This window comes from Cryptomeria japonica, chromosome 1, assembly GCF_030272615.1.
Source record: "Cryptomeria japonica chromosome 1, Sugi_1.0, whole genome shotgun sequence".
Taxonomy (NCBI): Eukaryota; Viridiplantae; Streptophyta; class Pinopsida; order Cupressales; family Cupressaceae; genus Cryptomeria; species Cryptomeria japonica.
This window is the reverse complement of record NC_081405.1, coordinates 560,524,416-560,532,565: the sequence shown is the minus strand read 5'-3', so window position 1 is coordinate 560,532,565 and position 8,150 is coordinate 560,524,416.

Below are 8,150 nucleotides of genomic sequence, written 5' to 3'. Positions count from 1 at the left end.
ATGTATTAAATAGTTGTAAATTCTTGTTCTCTGGAAATTCTTAAATTGCATGTCATTTATGTTTTTGGCTGTTTTAAGGAAAGATTGCCTGAAATAGGATCTTGCGTGTATGGTGTTCTCAGTCAAGCTTAATTTCATTGCGATTTTGGTTGAATTGTCATTGTGTCCTATGTTATTATTTCTCCTTGGTCAGGTGCTGTTGTATAACCTTATTGATGGGAGCCATTGTGTGTGTTTTTCCAAATGGTCAATCTTGGGTTAGTGATTATGTATCCTTCACCTGTGCTTTGTCAGGATTGTTTATGGTTGTCTCTTTCGCCATAGAGTTCTCGCAAAGAGAGACATTTCTTGTTAGCGTTCTATGAGAGAGAGTGGCTTTCGAGCGGGAGTCGTGCCCGAAGTGGTTGACAGGATAACCCGTCGAAAGTCAGTTAAAAAGTGATAACCTAATAATATATTGGGGGGGGAGTGAGATAAATATTAATTAAGATAATGTACCTCATGCATAGGTGAGTGCTTGTACAAGGCTCATAATGTTACGAGAAGGCCTGGAATGGCAAACTTACCACCTTGTCTTCACGAAAGGATTGGTAGGGTCCACATGAGACTTAGTTGGAATCGGAGGCTCGGGAGAGGTTACCAGGAGAAACCCAGGATGGGGGTCGAGACCTATGGAGGTTGTACCATGGTATCCGCCATAAGACATGTGATGACACTCTCTCCTTAGAGTCACTAGTGTTTTGTGAGTTGAGTCACATGGATGTTTGCGAAGTCTTGTAGTCCTTTCATACTTGTCTTACTTTGCTTGCTTGAGGGTTTTCTACTATCTCCTAGCACGGTGGGGTGGTTCCATTTCGGAATCACATGGTCGGGTGCTAGTGCCACTTCCCATCAGATGTTCTAAATTGTTTCTTTAGGAGAGGAAAGCTTCGTTGGTGTTTCTTGGTTCGTGGTTTATGTACCAGCTCTTGTTGGAGATCATTGTTCAGTTGAGATCTTGTAGTCATTGTATCAGACTTTTATGTAACCTTGAGATTGTAACTTTGTAATCCATGGTATTATTGGAAGCCATGTATTTATGGATATTGTAATTTTATTTCAGTGAAATGAGTGTTATTGCTTTGATCTTATGTTTAAATGGTTTATGGAAATTGGATACATTGGAATACTTTTATTTCTTTCATTATGAAATTTGGATGTTTGTGTAGTTTTAAACTTAAGCATTCAATTTATCTAATTAAATGGACAATTGGTTTTACTGTGGAGTTAATATAATCTACGAATTAATCTTCATTGGTAACCCTTAGGAAATCATATGTTAGACTTTCATCGTGTTATTAAATGTGCAATGGTTTTAGTTAGTGCACTTAGTCTTTAACAAAGAAAATTTATTTCACCCTTTCGTTGCCTAGTTGTGTTGCTTTCCTGGCGAGGCATTACACACAACATTAACTATTCACAAGATCACATATACTCACATGAACATGACCATGGAATCATAATTCACGAGTGGAATAAAACATTTAAATGTCTACATATCACCAAGTAACTCCTGCAAACATAACCATTCCCTAGGGTATCTCAACATCACTACTTGAAATCATTCCAACCTAAAACTTATCCATCTAGAACATCATCATAATTATATATCAACTAATCATTTACTTTCCATTTAACTAGATAACAATAACACATATGCATAACTCTATTACATTGCATTTCCTTAAGTTCATCTTGAAACACTAATTGAATGTTCTCAACCACTTCTACTACCATCTATCATAAAGCATCATATATATATTAAACCATTCACTTAGATAACTCCTATTTACTCATTAAGGTTCAAGAAAACCATTACTATTCTTTCCATCATTCATTCCATAGGATTACACATCACAACTCCATATCATGAATGCAAATGCAACACAAATACATATATGCTAGCTTATTCTTTTCCACTTAGAGTTCATACATACATATTACACAATGAATATCCAATACATCAAGATGTGCTAAATGAATACATCTCCTAAACCACTACAACGGTCCTATTTCAATTTCAGTTACAATTAGATAAAGATACTTGATACAAAGGTACATATTCTCTTTTACATATACAAATAATCATAATGCAATGTTTCCTTTTTTAAATACATAGAAATCAGCTCCATGAGAATATCCACATAATGAAGAATCCATGAATCCAATTCACGCACTCAAGAATACAATGAAGAGAATCCCAATGGAAGAAGGCATCCAACCACCCAACCATGTGGAACCAAATAGGAACCACCCCCTATGCTAGGAGATGACATGGGGTTCCAACTCACACTCAAGACCTAGGTTGACACCTAACAACCAAGGGACTCAACTTCACAACCACATGTCAACATCAAGAATCAGAGGTCAAACACAACACATGGATAATCAACAATAAATCCTCCAGACTTGAAACCAATCAAATTAATGCTTAAGGAACTAGGAATCAAATGTAGGGAAGAGTTTTATCACATCCTATCAAAGGGAATCCTATAACTCGCTCCTGGCATCTGTGATACACATGAAGAACCATATCAACCTTTGAGGAAATTAAGGGAGTTCAATTTATCCGGTTACCAGATTTACTACCTCACTCTGGCTACACTAGCAATCCAGCCATGAGATGGGAACACACACACATATTTATTATCTTATTAAGATGAGTTACTACTACCAAGCCCATCTATAATCAATTTATTATGTTACCACTTGATCATTACAAACAACCTCCAATGAGCTATCCAAATGGTCTAGACCTCGGCTCCACAACACAAGGAATTCTAGCAATCCATTCCTCATGACCTCGACAGACTCATGGAAGCCCACTCTCCCTAACCATGCTCCTAGACCTTACGATAAAAAATACATCCAAACAACATCATAAAACATCATGAAGGCTCACAAATGATATAGAAACCATCATAGCATACCAAGAACAATTTGACCATAACAAAGCACATAAAGCCATACACATGGAAGAGAGACTTCACCAGATCAACTCAAAGGAAAAGAAAATCATGAATAAAATCCAAAAGAGAATAAAAAACCATATCAAATCCTCTACATTGAGGCATAATACATTCCACTGGAGTCATACAATCAATCCCTCAACAACAAGGAATTCTCCCTCTCGCCGGACCAACATATCGCATATGGAACACCAAAACGGTAAGGTATGATCCCTCTTACCGAGGCACAATAAACATCATGACTGATCAAAAAACATCAGATGTAACTTTTATAATGTCAACACATTCTGTACATGCCTTTGGAGAACTCACACAATCCAAAAAGACACTTAAACATGCCAAAAACTGACTTTTTAGGACCCCATGATCAGTCCAGTGCTTCTGGTTTGTAGGTTAGCTCCCCTGGTATGTATGGTATCATTTTTGGTACATACCATGGAATTTTTTGTCCATTCTATAGCATTGTTGGATGATCTTACAACTTTCTGGGTCCATTCTGTAGTATTTTTGTTAATTAGACTTGCACATTGAGTTTTAGGGATTCTGCACCCTTGGTATGTTTCTTAGCACCCTAGGTGCATACCATGGCACCCCTCAGGTTCAACATAGCACCCTTGGTATGTCCCTAAGTGCCCCTGGTGTGTCTTGTAATTTTTTTGGCAAGAATGCAAAAAATCACACCAAATAGTGACATAAGACTTAGAAATTGGTATAGGTAGACTCAGGGGTCAAAAATGGACCACAAACTACAAATAGAGAAACTCAAAGATTCAATTCTTGATGAGGAAGAGCAAAAAAATCATTAACATGCTCACTATCAAAAGCTACACAATAAATACTATCTCCCACAGTGTCTAATCTAAGACATAAAAGGCATAATAGCAAGGGAGAAGGAGAAATAATATTGTGAACCACACATAGAATCCTATACAAGACTCACAAGGTTCAAATGAAACCTTTGCATACACTCATAAGGGTCTACTCTTCCAAATTTGCAGCCACAGTGGGTTGTAGAGATCTCTCGACAACCACATAAAGGTATAAACCACCTAATCAACTCTAAAAGGAGAGAGACTCAAAGGATTCAACACAAGAGATAAACAATTCTAATCTCAAGACAAAATTTATTCAAACACAAAGGTTGAATACACAGACATTCGCAAAGAAGACATAATAATTATTTTGGCAACAAAATTTAGAAGATTAAACCTTTGAATTGCAAATTTCCCCAATCAATTTTCCCTTGTCAATAAGCAAGCTAAATTCTCCAGATCTCAATCCCAAATTTCACAAACACGGAGAATACAATCTTTCCAGAAACCAAAAATTTGAAAGAGATATTCAAACCAACCTAAAATCGTAATCCAAAATTTGTTGAAAATCTGAAGTAGAAAATTCCTCAACAATCCAATCCTCAAATTGAATTCAAATCCAAATTCCAATTCCAGAAAGCTCTCGGATGTTCAACCCGACAAGAATTGAAGAAAGCCAAATAAATAAATATTAAACATAAAACTGTAATGTAAGGCCAACCAATCAGAAAATTCCAAAATCCATATAATTTACCTATCTCGCATAGTTCGAGAAATATATTATTTCCCCAATATAATTTACCTACCTAATAAAAATCAACCAATCACATGCAAGGGTAGGTAACTATATTACATATGCAATTACTAATACTATAATATTTATATAAACACACTAAATAATAAATCATCACCAAATAAAATGAATTAAATGAATAAGGCCTTTAAAATAGGATCCTCAAATAAAAATATAGAATCAAATCATTAATAACAATAAATAATTAAATAAATCCAATAAATCAAAAACCAATAATAATTATTAATTAAATAAAGCAAAACAACAATAACTAAATAAATATTGCAACAATAAATTAACATAAATTAATAAGAAATCAACGATAAACAAATCATCACATAAATGATAAAGAAACCATTAAACAATATCTCAAAATCAATAATAAATCAATTAGATTAATTAAATTAATCCCCATTGACTAAATACTCCTCTCATAATAAATATTCATCAATAAATAAATAATTAAATAATAATCACACTATAAAACAAATTAATCCACACCTTAATCAATAACATAATACCATAAGTCAAATTAAATAAAAATCATATGCTCACATAATCAGGCGACTCAACGAGAGAAACAACGACACTAGACTCTATCACTGATTTGCGTCCTGGTGCAAATTGGCAAGGTGAACAACTAAGCCTAGAGTGTGTGAAAGAAACCCATGTCGTCTCCAACAACTTGCATTGGGATAGGACACACTCAAACTTATGAGACTAGGTATAGTTGATGTTCGGTACCTACAATCTTGCAACCACAGAATGATACATATACAACATGTATCCTTCATAATAAATAGGCAAGTGAAAAGAGAATCACAACACTTTATCATGCTCGCAATGAGTGATAAGGCATCACCTCTTTCACAAAAACAATCACACATCAACCACATCGATACATTGAATGAAACCATAATTAACAAATAGGGGTTAGTATCATCATATCATTGTAACTTATATAGTCCACATAACAGTGGCAAATGAATAAAATCCATCAATATAAATCCATCCATCAAATAATCTAGAATGTATTACCCATCACATGAATCATCAAATAGAATATGTCTATATAAAACATCTAGCAATATCAGAATCACGGAAATAGATTCATAAGTAGTCATCAAAACATCCACCAAAAACATAAAAACATAAATAGACTCATAAGTATCGATTAATATACCACCAATAAGTCTAACTAGGTCTATCAAGACATCAAAAGAAGATATGAATCCGGGAGGGCCACTACATCCTCTGATGCAGTCACCGGTAAGGAGGGACCTCAAGGAGATCAATCCAGACCAGTCAGCAAAAGTAAACACAACAAAAACAAAAACATATGATGGGGGAAATGCGTGAAAAATGATTTATATCATGAAAACTGATTACAACCAACTGGTAACAATCGGGTTACAAAAACTGGCTCACATGCCTACTAAAACATGCTCTAAATGGAACAGGTCACAATCGGGAACTAAAAACTAAAGATCTAGCTTCTATGCTCCATCTAACTTCTTGGATGATACATTATAATTCTCAACTACAATTATTTATATGATCCAAGGGGATTCGATCGACCGAAAAGGATCAAAACCCGAAGTACAAGACCTAAAGTGTAAAACCAACAAGGGCGGCCTCCGCCAAACAAATCCTTTTGAAAAATCCAAAGGATGAAGTGAAAATCAAAGAGAAGGTTGGTCACATGACAAGGAACATCAGAATTAATGCTCACTGCTCTGCAAGCTACGGAAGAGAGTCTGATAGATCAAGTAGGTCCAAGCAACTGGTAGCAAAACAAGCAACCGGTAACAGGAAAACTGTCATAGAAACCAGTAGCTATAACTTGCCGAAAAATTATCCAAATGCTCCATGATTTGAGAATACGGAAGATGATCAAGTCCTCAAGAAAAATTCAACTCCACAAGTTTCGGTGAGCCAAATCTGGGAACTACAAAAAAAAATGTTGAAACTACTAAACAAAAAAGAAAACAGAAAGAAATATTTTTGGTTGATGTAAGATTTCCAAGAATCGGGGATGCTCCAGCATCAGACATCTTGGGTTGTTGAATAAAAGTGAGTCTCTCACTTTGTTGGGGTTAGAGGAAAACCAAGGCGGTCCACCTTTGCCTGAGAAATCCACGATGAGTCTTCAACTGGTTTGCCTTTCCACTTCACAAGATATCCTTATACTAACTGTTCTAAGTACTACGCCCAATCCTATTGTCTAAAATGTCTTCAATCTATTCTGGTTCCTTCCGGGGCAACTGTTTCTTCAAGTCTGCAATACTATCCTTACTAAATTTTGAGTCATGATAATGATGTAGATCTGCAATGTTGAATATAGGTGAAATACTCAAATCATCTGGTAACTCTACTTCATATGCATTTCTTGAGATGAATCTCCTCAAGACCTTACAAGGTCCAAACTTCTTCATCTGCAACTTGTTATAGGTTCCAATTGGGAATCTCTCTTTTCTCATATATACCATCACTTCATCGCCAACTTCAAATTCCTTATGTCTCCTTTTCTCATTCTGTTTCTCCTTATACTTGTTGTTCATGTCTTTCAAATGCTACTTAACTTGAATATGTAAGGTTGCCATGTGATATGAAAAGTCTTCTGCTTTTGAACTTCTCCGGTCTTCACTGTTGATATCTCTCAATTATAATATACCTCTAGGATGTGTTCTGGTAACAAACTCAAAATGTGTTTTTCTGGTACTCATGCTCACTGAATTGTTGTAGGCAAACTCTGCTTGTGCTAAAATCCAATCCCAACTTCTAGTTTTATCTCCAACTAAACATCTCAGTAAATTTACCAAGCTCCGGTTTACTTCCTCTATGTGTCCATCACTTTGTGGGTGAAAAGTAAAACTGAATTCGAAATTTGTCTTCATCTTTTTTCAAAGTGTTCTCCAAAAAAAACTGACAAACTTAATATCTCTATCTGAAACTATGCTTCTAGGTAATCCAGCCAATCTCACTACTTCCTTGAAAAATAAGTCAACTATATGTATTGCATCTGATGTCTTCCTACAAGGTATGAAATGAGTCATCTTAGAGAATATATCCACCACCACAAATATAGAATCATTTCCCCTCTATGTTTTAGGTAATCCAAGTATGAAATCCATACTTATATCCTCCCAAGGTCTTTCTAGTACTGTCAAAGGTTTGTACAATCCCACATTCTGACTACTCCCTTTTGCAACTTGACAAACTCTATAGCTCTGCACAAATTTCCTAACATCCTTATGAATCTAGGGCCAAAAGTAATGCTCACTCACCAATGCTACTGTTTTGTCAACTCCAAAGTGTCCAGCTAAACCTCCACTATGCTTTTCCATTATCAGATTCTCCCTCATAGAACTCTTAGGTATACACAACTAAACTCCTCTAAATAACATCCCATCCTAAATTAAATAATCCAACCACTTACTCATATCTTCCATAACTGGTTCTCTACATGCTTTCCAAGGTTCTGCAAAATCCGGGTCATCATCATACAAGGTCTTCAATTCCTCAAATCCTAATACT